Source organism: Camelus ferus, chromosome 5, assembly GCF_009834535.1.
Source record: "Camelus ferus isolate YT-003-E chromosome 5, BCGSAC_Cfer_1.0, whole genome shotgun sequence".
Classification (NCBI taxonomy): domain Eukaryota; kingdom Metazoa; phylum Chordata; class Mammalia; order Artiodactyla; family Camelidae; genus Camelus; species Camelus ferus.
Window position 1 is genome coordinate 52897094 of NC_045700.1, and position 13392 is coordinate 52910485.

At 38.2% G+C, this 13392-nt stretch overlaps 1 non-coding gene across 1 annotated transcript; it reads right to left on the bottom strand.

Moving 5' to 3' along the window:
- Positions 1-3918: 3918 nt before the first annotated feature.
- Positions 3919-3991, bottom strand: TRNAT-GGU. Its single transcript has one exon. It is a non-coding gene; the product is annotated as a tRNA-Thr (tRNA).
- Between the last annotated feature and the right edge of the window lie 9401 nt (positions 3992-13392).

A 13392-nucleotide genomic window follows, 5' to 3' on the forward strand; every position in this document is an offset into this window, starting at 1 on the left:
GAAATATTGACTTCACAAAGAATGCTGAAGAACATAATTTTTTTTTTTTTATTCCATTGCTCATGATGAGAAACACATGAGTCTGTCAAGAGGAGGAAACAGCATAAGAGTCTGTCAGGATAATCTCAGATTTGAGAAGAGAATTTAAACTAAAATAGGAGAGAGTTTTGGCATAAGAAAAGCAAAATGAGGAAAGGAGTCAAGTATTTCTTAGGGGGAAAAATGATCAGAAGCTATTACCGAAGCTTTGGATATCTCTGTTCCAATTTCCAAAATACAATCATTTATCAAAGGAAGAAAAAGATTTCAGACGAATGCTACCACCTGGCTGTCCTCAAGGATTGTCCCTGCTTGCATCTCCTGCTCTTGCCCAGATAGGTTTGGATTCCACTGCTTTTGGAGGCTAAAATGGGCCAGGAATGGACTGGCCCCTCCATGCCCTTTATCGAGGGTCTCATTAAGACTTCTGCCCACATCCTCTCAAACCACAATGAAGTTAATTATATTTCTTAGCCCTAGGTCTGCCTTAGTCCAGCATCTTCCATTTCTCAGGCAACTTAGGTCTTGGCAAGCCTGGTGCTGAATCACTCTTATGTTTACAATTCCAATATACTGGATAGATATAGATCCTAATAAAACTTTAGGGAGGTCCTTAACTGCTAAGATCATACCTGTGATTTTATATTCTGTGTTAAAAATATGAATATAATTACAAATTGAGACTACCAGACTGTCTCTGTCTTTAGTAACAGTCCCTAGTAAGCTGCCAATTATGGGAACGGTCTTCCGAAGATGTTTCTTAGCCTCCCATAGCTGGTGAGGGCAGAAGTCCTTTGATCTGTGAAAAAAAAAAAACACAGAAACATAGGAGCTGGTGGTGGTGGTGGAGCAAGAGAAGGAGGAGGAAGAGGAAAGAAGGAAGAGGAGGGAGACTTGTCTCACTTTCTTTACCCCCACATTCCCTTCCACCCCTGGAGTTGACCATGACCAGTGTCTGAATCTGTCCCTTCACCCCTGACAAGGCCAAACTCTCCTCTGGTTCATCAGTTCATCTTATTTCCACTCTACCAAATTGCAGTTTTCCAAAGAAACTTATTTTATTGTGATCAGATGCATCTTTTTAATAAAAGGGGTAAATTTGGGAAGATTTGTTGAATATTTTGTGGATTCATAAAGACATTTGTGACACATGTATTCTAACCCAGAAACAAGAGGCCACATGTATATTCATCATTGCTAAAGTCAAAATGTATGTAAAAACAGAGTTAACTAAAAATTATTTCATTAACATTTTAAATAATTTTAAAAGCCATGGTTTACTGCACTAAAAGGCAGTAATGGAATGGAGTGAAAATCACTTTAGCTTTCTCACGTTTCTCCAATTAAAATTATTTGGCAGATGTTCTGAAGACAAAAGTTTTTAAAGATTAAATCCATATTTCCTCTATGAGAAATGGCTATGGTTGGATTATGCTAAAGGCAATATTTCCATTTATTCTATCTAATATTTTATTTTGATTTTTTTCTTTCTTCCCCTCTCTTGCTGAGACAGACATGGAGGAATCTGTTGATTATGAAAATATGACATGACTTTTTCTAGCTGAGACTTCTAATTTCTAGAAATCAAAGGTTCTAACTCCAAATTCAACTCATTAGTTAAGATCTCCAAATAAATTAACTTTAATATGAAAGGAGAGCTGCTAAAAGGACTAGTCCTTAAAGTCTTTAAACCCAAGATTTATATACAAAAGATTACTAAATCAAGTGTATCTAGGAGCATAAATATCATTCAAAAAAGGTAAGTGAAATCTGATTCTTTAAATCAAAAGACCATGTTATCAGAGATGTGGCAAAATAACACAATTGTATAGGAACTGCATAGAGATGGAAGAAAGTCTAAGACAGGGCTTCTCAAACTTTACTAGGCATATGAAGGAGCTGAGGTGAAGATCTCATTAAAATGCAAATTCTGCTTCAGTTGAGCTGGGTGAAGCCTTAGTTCTGCATTTCTAACAAGTTTTCAGGGAACACCTAAACTCCTGGTCCTTGCATCCCATTTTGTTATGTGGATGAAGAACTGGAGTAAATTTCATGATTCCACTTTATTTTACTCTGTCTCTCTTCTCTCTAGCAGTTGATCTACCTTTTAATCGAGGCAGGTCAGGGTGAATTGTGATACTAAAAGGACAAAGATGAAGGAATCATTTCTATAAAACTTTGCTGCCTATAAAGCATCCGGAGAGAAGTTATGCATCCTTTCACAGATTAGTTTGCCAAGATGGCTCATGGGCTACAACAGAAATTATAAGACCATTAGTAACATATGTATCACATGAGGTTTTTTTTTTTAGTGTCACGTGGTTTTGTTGATAAAGGTAGGAAAGTTGGAATTTTCTACTAACCTGCATGTTTGTTATTAATATGTCTTTTAGTAGTTTGAAAACAAGGATATTATGACTTGAATTGGAAAAAAATGTATAAAAGATAAAGATATACACAAGTTCCTACTGTATAGCACAGGGAGCTAATTCAATATCTTGTAATAGCCTATAATGAAAAAAAAATATGAAAAGGACTATATATATATATATTTATAACTGAATCACTATGCTGTACACCAGAAATTAACACAACATTGTAACCTGACTATACTTCAATTTAAAAAAAGTATATAGGATATAAATAAATGATTTGGCACCATTGTAATGATTTATTTCTGGCTTATCACTTTAAATGTATACACTTTTTCTGGTAATTATGTTGCTTATCATTCTGTACAAATCTGTGGGCCCCTTCATGGCCAGGATTGCACCTCATACTCGCCCTAAGTGCTCGGCAGGGTCCAGTTATTTCTAGGTGCATGGTAGTACTTTGGACAGCATGTATTTTGCAGGCAAGATGCTTAAGTATAAAGCCTGTCCTGCAAAGAAATCTGCAGTTAAGGGTGCACGTGTGGTTCCAATTTTCACTTCCTGAGAATCATTTATTTCGAGGTGACTCTTGTCCTGTTTAACTTTTGCATAGAGTCTTGTCCAGTGTTTGAAAAGGAGCCTGAAAAGAACTTCTGATGAATTCTCTCGAAACAAATTATGTCACTTTTAGGATTGTAAACATTTGCTAAATAATTTGTTGACGTTTGGGGATGAGTTTATTATACTATTCTCTTTTTTCCTGTACATTTGAAATTTTGTGTAATCAATCTAAAAGAAACAAGGAATCAAGAGAAAATATTAGTTATAAGTTTAAGTGTGTCTAAGAACAGAGAAAGTAAAATGGACACACAGACATGCATGAATGTATGTATTAATAAATTGAGGCATATGTTTGTAATTTGATAGAACTGTAAGTTCAAAAATCTTATAAAAATATTTATTTGAAAAATTATTTTTTCCTAGAAACTAAAAAGGATCAAGTTTTTAGACTTTTATCACTGTCCTGATCTATTCAAATAGGTTTAAAATGGTTAAATGTGAGGGGATATTTTAAAGGGCACAATGCCTAAGGGGGAACGTATAGCTCAGTGGTAGATTGCATGCTTGTCATGCACGAGGTCTCCTGGGTTCAATCCACAGTGCCTCCATTAAAATAAATAAATAAACCTAATTACCTCCCCCACCTCCAATAAAGAAAAAAAGGCTACAATGCCTAGTGAAATTTCCCTGGTCATTATCAGGATAGAAAACAAAGCTTTGGGTTTAGCTGTTATATGGACCCATCAGTTGTTCTGGCCCTGCTCATGTACTGAATTGGTCTGTCTTCTGAAATACTGGTCACCAAGAAAGACTACCTGAGAGCTTGGGTTGATCAGTACAAATCTGATACTACTGTTAGTTAAACAGTGGGGCGATCATTCATGCCCTTTTTAAAAAAACAAGGGCATATTAAGAAAATGTTTTTAAATTATTATTTTTCCCTTAATGGAGGTACTGGGGATTGAACCCATGGACCTTGTGCACACCAAGCATACACTCTACCACTGAGCTATACCCACAGCCTCTCAAAGGGCATTTTTATACAAGAAACTGTTCTAAGGACTTAAGAAGAAACAAGATATATTAGGTTTTTTCTTTCTTCAATATCTTGTTGTTTAGTTGAGAAGATTTCACTTGTGTATTTAATTGTAACACAAAGAGACTGCTTGTCCCACCAGGAAGTTATAAATGAAGAATAGGAGGTGGGCAAAAGCATTTTTGCCTTGGAAGGGTGCTCCATTGATCATGGGCCAGTAAAACTAACCTCATGTTAAAAAGACTTCTGATATGTCAATGTGAGAAATGTTATTTTCTGACCTGAACATGTCTTACCCTTTAGACCTTGACTTTATTTAGATCGACATTAATAAACATAAGCAGGTCAAAACTGCAATTTAACATTTTAGTTCCTGATGTAGGTTATAAACTGTTGAGTATACACACAAAGTTATAGACGTGTATGTACAGTATGACTCAAATTTTGTAATAATTCATGTGTATATTCATATGTTTCTATACATGTCTGTGTAGATCTGGGAAATTTTAAGTAAGATATACACCCAACTTTAAGAGTAGTTAAGTCTAGAGGATGGAATTAGATGAAATGGGGAGAAAATTTTACATGTTGGTCAGCTTTGGGAGATTTTTACTTTTTAGTATTTCACAAATTAAAGAATTATGATTTCAGTTCCAATATAGAAAGGATCTTTAAAAAGTATCTAGTCCATGTCTCTGTCTTTAGACAAAATAATAAAATCATGTGTAGGGTCTTTTCTTATCTTTGGTTTTAGATTTTCCCTTTATTTAAACAAAACAGTACAGTATAGCTTCATATTGTTGCTTATCTAACAATACTGGAAGGAAAATACACCAAAATTAATAGCATGGTTGTGTGAGACTGGAGTGATCAATTTTTTTCCCTTATAGTCTAAATTTTCTATAGTTTTTTTTATGTTTTGATAAATATTAATTAGTTTAAACAAAAAAGGTTATCTAAAATACATTGGCTTATATAATGACATGCTCATACATTGCAAGACTATTGTAGGATTTAAGTTTACAATGCATTTCAAGACTATTACAAGAATAAGCTTACAGTTAGGTATGTCTTATTTCTAAAACATAAGTTACATTTATACATTATACGGTATGTAAGCAACTAACAAATTAATGATGACCAGCTTCGAGGAGAACTTTTATTCTACTAAGTCAGTGTTGCATTCACATTAGAACCATAACGCAAAAGGACATTTCACAAAGATCTGTTAAAAATGTCAAGATGTTTTGGTTATTTTTTTTTCCCTAAAAATCAACGGTAAAATTGGGTTGTAACATTGTCAGATATCAACATATTTATTAGGAAACATTCATCCTGCATTTTCCACTCTAGCTACCTGACAGCTGCAGGTAATGGAAAAGTCAAGGCCCCTAGTTTTACAACCAGGTCCACCACACACATACCAGATGATCATCTCTTAGTATGTCTCTTACGCTCTATGTCAGTTTCCTCATTTGTTAAAAAAAGGAGGAGGAGGAGAGAAAGAGGAGGAGGAGGAGAGGAAGAGGAAGAAGAAGAGGAAGAAAAGGAGGAAGAGGAAGAAGAGGAAGAAGAAGAAGAAGAAAGAAGAAGAAAGAAGAAGAAAGAAGAAGACAAGACCTAAGAGAAAAAAAGATTCTTCTCTTTTTCTCTTCCCTTGGTGGAATATATCTGCTACATTTTCATCTAAGAAGCCTTCCACTGGATCGGTCAGGGTTCCTAGAGTGAGGAATGGATGAAGGAGAGAAAGGAGCTAATGTTTATTGGATGTCTTCTTGGTGGCGGCAGGGCTGGGCTTCATGGGCACGTTGACCAGTGCAGTCGTACAGAGCTCCACGCTCAGTAGGGTCCTGTGCTTGGTTTTAAGATACTAGGGTCACCATTCTAAAATTCTTAATAATTTTATCTCTGATTTTGTGATCTGTAATTGATGTCGGATATGACAATGGAGAAGTGCTGGGGGCCTCTCGGCTGCCTCCCTGACACTCCGTGATGGTTTCTTGGTTGCCAACCTCCTTTGCCCCTGGCTCCCTGGGCCCTGACTGGTTTCCCCATCCTGATCTGTCAGTGACAGCTGGGACCTCTTCCCTCATTAAGGGCCTGGGCGCAGGCGCGGGGAGGGTCTCTCCTGCTCCAGGTGTCTAAGAGCCCGGCATTGCATGGGGTGGGGGTGGGGGTGGAGCAAGCCTTTTACCCACTAGGGATCTAGGTAGTTAGTGCATCCCAGCTGACTTGAGTTGGAGTGTTGAGCTCGTAGGAAGGGAAGATACCTGGCTTAACAGCCCTACCCCCAACCGAGGCCCGGCGCGTGCGTTGGGTGGCTGGTGCGAGGGCACACCTGGCAGCAATGGGCTTCAGCGTGCAGATGCACATGCGCTATGTGACACGTGCCGGGCGAGGGGGAGGCGCTGTGAGCGCCTGCGCGAAGAACGCCCGGGCTGCAGAGAGCGCGCCGTGAAGCAGCAAGCGGAAAACGCCGCGTGAGACCGCGAAAGAAAGGTAAAGGTTTTATGTTTTGGTGTCTGTAATGACACTTTTTAACCAGAGGTTCCATAGTTTCACTCTGCTCTGGGCCCTGCAAATTATTTAGCCTGTTTGGAGTGTCTAAATGTGCCTTAGGTTGCTGAAAAGATTAGAAGAGGTTAGGTACGGTAAGCGTCTAGCAAAGCGTCTGATAACCTAGGGACTGATAAACAGAGGAATTGGGAAGTAAACTGCGGGCCTTCAAAGGCTAAAAAGATTAGGAGGGAAATTCTGGAAGGGACTGCTGATTCTGCCAGAGTCGCAGATGAAGAATCCTTCCCTTTTGCTTTTCTCTCCCCATCTTCAGTATGGGTGGCTCATTCTAGCGGGTGGTTTGTTCCTTTGCTATTAGAGATTTTTTTGCGGACTCGTTTGTGAGGTTTTTGGTAACATTACTTAGGAAGTGTTCGGCAATGTTGGAGCAGCCTGAGAAAGGATGCTGGGTTGAGCAAATCCTTTGCAGTGCCGCATCCAACTGGGCACCTGAGCAGTGTTTTGGTAACAGGTTGGAAAGGTGGCTATGAAATGTAACAAATGGGAGGCTGCTTAAAGCGCCTTTCCTGCCGCCTCTCTTTTCTCAGGTAGATTTCTTGTTCTGTGTGTGCTTGAACTTCAAAGTAGAGCATGGCAGGAGTGGCATGAATCTGTGAAAGGTTTAAGGCTCTCAGTAGAAGGAGGAAAAAAAAAAACCTTAGCTTCTGGGAGGAGAAACTGCTCTGTTTTTGTATATTGAGTATTAGCTTAACCTTGAGGCGTTTACTCAGCTTGTTGAGAAACATTTTCCAGAAAATTAAGCCTCTGTTTTATCGCATTTTTACTTTTGCCACTAACCCATGGGTAGTAATCTCAGAAATCTTATATTTTGGCCAGTAAAATAACTCATGAGTATAATATGTTTGGTCTGGGGAAATCTATTTTTATTCATTACATGGTACATGGAGTGCACTGTACTTTCTTCCAAGTAACTTTTGGAAGATATCTGGCAAAATAATTCAATCTAACTAGCAGTTATTTTTTGGAGACTGGTATTGTTTTGACATGGAGAGCATTGAAAACATATGGTCTTTCATGTCTCTTGCCTTGTGCTTTCCTTGAAAATGTTTATATTTGCTTGTGGTAAAATGCATTAAGTTTCATAATCCTGAACAACCTTCTGGTACACAGATTCACTTTCAAGCAGTACAACTGGGGAAACAGAAGTTTTTACAAAAAAGATGAGATTTTCTTATGTAGCTATGCATTTTATACAATGCAGGTGCCAATTTTGATCTTTTTTCCCCGCTAATGTTCAAATTCCAAAGCAACTGCTAGGATACATTATCTTTATGCCACCTCCCCAATAGCTCATTATTCTTCATCATTCTAAGTTTGGCCAAAATCTGTCAGCCCCAAAGTGACGGCAAAGTCTGTGCTCATTTACGTGGTTTCTACAGTGTTCATCGACCCTTGTGATTATGACGGTAAATGTTTCCTGCGCACATGGTGGAAGGAGATTGGCCCAATAGAAGGGTTTTTCTTGACACAGGATGACTATAAAAAGGACATTTTCTTCATACACTATGATGGATCTACTGGGTGTTATTGCTAGTGCTGTTTCCTTTATGTTCAGAATCAGTAATCTGTCTTTCTCCTTAGCATTTCTCATATTTAAGTCAAAGAGGTAAGAGGTAGTTTTGGCTGTGTCATCAACAGTGGAAATTCAGAGTAAATTTGGAAGACATCTAAATGTACATGTTTAAAAAACAGATTGTTTTCAGGTATATTTAAATCAAATTTCAATTATAGATTACATGCTAGTTGGGCAAGCTTTACATTTTGATTTATTTTGTTATATGCATTATAATTTAATAGAATACACACTATCTTTTTAAGCCATATGCATACTTTGACTTTGCTGGCCTTTGTTTCAGTCAGTGGCAAGTTCAGCCTGAAACAGTAGTCAATACTAAATTTAGAGTTCCATCATGCTGGTGATGGACTTTATACCAAACTAGAATTCTGAGACCCAGTTACAAGATTGGACATATACCTTACTGTGTTCAGTGTTGAAAGTCTGCAACTTTTCTTTTCAAAGCCCCAATATAGTATTTATATAGGGAAATATCCCAGGTATGTTTTAATTTCTCAATTTATTAGAATTGTATGTCTTTTAGAGAATCTCAGCATACTAAAGGAAGATTTCAAGAAATAGTCCTTGCCCCAAATGTGTGGCAACACCAATGAAAGTATCAGTGTAACTGTAATACCCAGTGCTCATCTTATAATGAATGTGGTTTTCTAAGCACACAATTTTCCAGTGCTTTGGGCTAATTTTCAACAAAAAATTATTTCATCTTTATTTGAGGTGTTAAAAAAGGCAAAACAGCTTCACTTTAAGCACTTTGGAATTCATTCAAAATTCAAATTATTAAAAGTGATTCAATCTGTTCGCTGTCTTAGGTTTTTCAGAGATTATCCACCTGCAGTAAATTGAAAAACTAGGAAAGACTGTATTGTTAGAACGTTTTCCAGTTGGACCATTAAGTACTTTCTGGAGATTTCTTCCCTGAAAAACAATGAGTATGACATGTACTGTTTGTTCTATTTATTTTGAGAAGGAGATAATAATAGCAAAAAAGAAACAGTCATCAAGATGTACAAATATTCCCATATGGGCAGCATGTGAATTCTCAAGGTTAAGGCCCTTTGAGAGGGATTTTGACTTTATGGGAGTTACATGGGCATAGGGATGGGAGAATCAGGCCAATGCTTATTAGTATGATTAAACCATTCTTGCAAAGGCTCTAACTAGAATAGAAACAAGTCATCCAGAACCTGACTGAAGTGTGGTAATGAATATAATAAGCTTCAGAAGCAAGAGAAATCAGGGTGCTTCCAAATGGTTTAGTTTGGTATTAAAATTAGAGGGCTCTCATCTTAAAGCGAGTATTTAGTAACATCAGCATTTTCAGATACTGCTCTGAAAATGTTGATGAGTACAGCAAGACCCAAGTAAAGAGTAATTCTGATTATCCAGTTTCATTGTGTTCAAGGAAGACATACTGGAACTTGTGAAAAGTGCATGCCATAAAGTCATCAGAAATAATATGCTCCTGGCTTGTAAATTCTTGATATTCTAGCTGTATTTCTTATTATGATCTTGATCACCTGAAATCTATTTAGTGTGCTTTGTAATCTCTCCATTGCCCATCTCAAGCCAATAAAATGTTTTGTCATTTGAATATATTTCTATTTTAGCGAGACCCAGCCGTGGAGCAGATTTCTGAGACTGAATTTGAATGGTTTTCATTCAGAGCTTGGTGGATTGGGAACATTTTTGCAGTGAAAGCTACAGAGAAGGGAGCTTTGCCCTCTTAAGGGTATATTCTAAAGTCAGTCAAAATTGAACAAATCTAGGTCGAATATTTCAAAATACAATTTTAATTCCTCAACTTTAACATTATAAACAGAAAAATATTGTTGAAAAAAGTTTTTTCTTACTACAAACCACTTTTCAGTATATCAAGATGAACAGGATTCAGTTGAAGAACAGTCACTGTATCTTTTGAGGAAAAACAATTGTGGTGATTTTATCTCATCTTATTTAGACCTGTTCCGGCTGCAGGCAGATATGTGTGAGGAGGCTAGGCACTGGGCCTCCTGACCTTGCTGTCCTTCCTCTAATGAGGCCTGTAACTGTATCTGAGCCACTAAAGCAGATCAATTTGAGGCACTTGTGTGTTTTGTTTTGGAGACGCGTTGTACCATGGCCTCTTGCTTGACTAAGGGGATTTGACAAATGCAGCAAAACCCACATAGACGCTGGCCTCTCTTGAGGCACCAGTGGGCAGCTATGGGCCTAAACTGGACTCTGCAAGCAGCAGCTGAACAAGGCCCCTTGTGATTCTCCTGGCTGGTCAGAAATTCTTCCAAATCATGTCTAGTCCTTAGGAAGCAATCTCTAGTCACATCCTAATGAGAAGCCTTGGAAAATTCCCTTCACCTGGTAGCTCACTTTATCGGTCACTTGGAACTGAGTACTGGGGGAAATGAACAAAAATCAAGGTCTTCTGTGAAGGCAGACGGCACTCTTACTCATTGCATATATATAGTTCAGAGGAGTATTAAAAAAAAAGGGGGGAAGGTTAATACAATGTGTATTGTAGAATCCATTTCTAGAGAGTGTCATGAATTGTCAGAGCTGGAAAATTCTCAAAACTAGAGGTCATTTTGTCTAATCTATTCACCTCCTTTTCTTTTGCCTTAAGTAAACAGGGCTGGGCTGATTCTGTGACATAATTGCCAAGCCTTGCTTATGTGACAAGGTGCAGAAGTTAAGTGGCTACCTGGCACACTGAGACTTAAATTCCTGTTTCCCTGACTAATGATCAATTGTTTTTCTAGAGGTATTTCTTTCTAATAGACTTTTAAAGATGTGCCTATAACTAACCAACATTGTCCACCCTTGATCCGTGACATCTCATGAATTCCTAAATTCGCAAGATACGTGTTTACATAACTTACCTCATCTTAACAATCTTTTCAACTTTCAGTGAAGTTTTCTTTCTCACTAACTAAACAGTTTTTACTCCGACTAGAGTAGGGGTGAAAACTGTGTGTCTTTTACTTCTGTGTGAAGTTCATATCATTTTAAGGCACTAAGTCACTGCTGAATTTAACATCCTAATCTTGCAGACAACCAGTGCTCTCATTGGCTTTTTTACTTCTATCTCCAGATCTAGAGTTAAATGTCTTGGGGAAGAGAAGTTGGAAATGGAGTAATATACATATGTGTGTGTGTATATATATATATTTTTTTCACTAGAGGCTTGATGACATAAAATGTTGACACTCAGGCCCACTCACCAGCCAGTTTTCTCTTTTGTCTGAATATTGCTGAATTTTGTGAGACGTTGAAAATATAAATGTTAAATTTACCAGTGCCAGGTGTCTACTGTATCACTAAATTAACCCAGTGTAAGATCTTTTGACAAAATCTTTTTAATTTCTGAAAGTACTACACAACCCACCAGTCTCCTTTATCTGTCTCTCCATCCATCCGTCCATCCAGGCACTGACTTACCTGACTCACCAGGCCTCTCTATTGAGTGATGTATCGTCAGGTCAGTAGACGGGTCTACCAATCACCTAATTAGAAACAGAGCTTAACAATCAACATGCCAAAAAGGAGAGGCCCCTTGGTTAAGAACAGGTATACTGTGTCCCTAGGCCTTTTGGTCTCTTAACTCTGTATCCAGTGACTATCAGGCTGAATTGAATCTAGAATCCCTGAAAGGTTTGTTTAGTCTTCATTGCATTTCTAGGTTTTTTTTGTTTTTGTTTTTGTTTTTGTTTTTGTTTTTGTTTTTTTTTTAGCAGCATTCACATGACATGTTCTCTTTCTACAGTCTTTATTTCTTCCAGTCTCACAGCTTTCATGAGCTATGGTAGCTAATTCTCAAAAATACATAACAATTTTTTATTAAGTAGTCACTGTGAATCACTTGTGCATCTCCCTTAGGTCGGCATCTCAAGGAAAGTAGGCTCTAAATTATCCTCTTTTTATAGATGTTGAAGCTGAGCTCTGCCTGATTTCAGAGCCCAGGCCTTTAATGGCTATGCTCTATTGACTTTGAGAAGCAGCTTCATCTCTTGATGAATGTCTCCACCAGGGTGTTCAGCGGGCAACAGCAGCTCAGCTCACCATGCCTCAGAGCAAGTCCCCCCTGGGAAAATCAACAACAGCACGAAACTTTTCTCACTATTTCTGTTAGTGGAACCACCATCCTAGTCTGGGCAGAGATCTCAGTGTCATATTTAATTGCTTGCTCTTTCTCTGTCTTTTCTTCCCATTCCGTGAGTTGGCTGGTCCTGTCTCTGCACTGTCTCTGACAGGCGTCTTTTTCTTTCCGTTGCCACTCATAACCCCAAACTCCAACCATCTTTACCTCTTACTTCAATACTGAATTGGCTTCTAATTGTTTCTCTCCATCTCTCTTCTTCCTCTGCAATTAACTTGATTTTCCTTTTCAAGATGAAGCTTCTTAAAGCACACCTTCAATTGGCCACTTAAATCCTCAAAATATTTCAGAGCTTTGACATTGGCTGCCAGATAAAGAACAAATGCTTCTAGCTGGTGTTCAATGTCTTCCTTTATGGTGGAGGTAAAAAAACAAGCTTCACATACCTACATGCATTAGACACATGTGAAGCAAGGTTCAAGAAAAGCTTTTGTCTTTACCACAAACAACAACAACAACAACAACAATCAAGCCAGCCTAGACATGATAATAAACAGCTGACACTTGCAGAGGCAGTAGGAAGTGTGGGGACCTGTGGCCACGAACAGAGTGTGTGCCCTCTCCGGGGTCCACTCCTGCTCGTCTCCACTGATGACTGGTATGTGGGAAGGCAGATCCAGCGTTGCTGCCAGAACTTTAGATTTTTCAAGAGAAGCCAAACATTTCAAGTAGTATGTATAAATCTCCCATTATTTAAATACTGGTAGCTATTTAAATCAATTACTCTTTCTCTCTGTCTCTGTCTCTTTCTTTCTGTTTCTATTTCTTCAGTTAGAAAATAAAACTAAACACTGACCAGACCAAACAGCTCATCAGTAGCTGAATTCAGCTCATGGTCCGACAGCACTGTTCCCTCTATGTGTAGTATGTTCTTCTCACTCCCCAATGTAGGATTTATGTTCCATACCTTGACTTTCTCCCATCACAACCTCTGTGGGCCTGTGTCTCTGCCTCTGTTCTTATAGTCCCTATCCCAGGAAAGCCTTCTTTACATCCAATCTATTGGAATCTTACCTGTCATTGCAGTCCACCTCAGATTCTATGTCCTCCACAAAGTTCCTTCTGATCCTCTAAGGGGACA